Source organism: Orycteropus afer, unplaced genomic scaffold (assembly GCF_000298275.1).
Source record: "Orycteropus afer afer isolate SDZICR_OR568_19922 unplaced genomic scaffold, OryAfe1.0 scaffold00155, whole genome shotgun sequence".
Lineage (NCBI taxonomy): Eukaryota > Metazoa > Chordata > Mammalia > Tubulidentata > Orycteropodidae > Orycteropus > Orycteropus afer.
Genome location: NW_006921742.1, coordinates 7,010,539 through 7,011,485, shown reverse-complemented (window position 1 = coordinate 7,011,485; position 947 = coordinate 7,010,539).

The window sequence follows — 947 nt, the reverse complement described above, 5'->3', positions numbered from 1 at the left end:
GGTGAAATAGAAAGTGTGACTGAGAAGGTGATACGCTATACCCGAAAAGACCTACTTGATTTTGCCAACATGTACAGGCAGAAACCTGGAAAATATGTATGGGAATGGCTACTGAGGGTGTGGGATAATGGTGCAAGGAATGTAAGATTAGATCAGTCTGAGTTAATTGATTTAGGTCCACTAAGTATGGATTCTTCATTCAATGTCTCAGCCCGAGAGGTTAGGAAAAGATCTAATAGTTTATTTGGTTGGCTTACTGAGGCATGGATTATGTAGTGGCCTACCTTAAATCACGTTAAAGTACCAGACCTGCCTCTGTATAATGTAGAAGAAGGTATCCAGAGGCTTAGGGAAATTGACCTGTTAGAATGGATTTATCAGAGTAGACCCCTAGAGCCAGAAATGGAGAGTCCAGAAGACATGCCTTTCACCAATACCATGAGGAATAAATTTGTGAAGGGAGCTCCACCATCCTTGAAGACTGCTGTGATCGCTATTTTATGTACCTGATTTGACAGTGGGAACTGCCCTAATTGAACTAAGACACTTAAATACGATAGGGCTGACTGGACCCATGGTAGTAGGGGCCAAGTGGCAGCAGTTAATCGACAAAGGTAAGGTGGGTGTGGTTACTGTAATGGACAGCAGAATTGGAACACTAATCAGAATTGTCTGACTCATGTGGAATTATGGCATTGCCTACTTGCTCATGGTGTTCCTAGTAGTAAAATACATGGCAAGCCTACTAAATATTTACTTGGTCTGTATAGACAGAAGAAGTCTAGGTCACGTGAACAGCAACCTAGATTGAATCTCCAGAATACAGACTCACGACCTCTCAGTCAATTCCCAGACTTGAGTTGGTTTATAGACCCACAACCCCTAGAATGAAGGGGAGGCCAGGTCCCTTTGAGGAAGGACCCCACTACATTGCCAAAAATCTATAA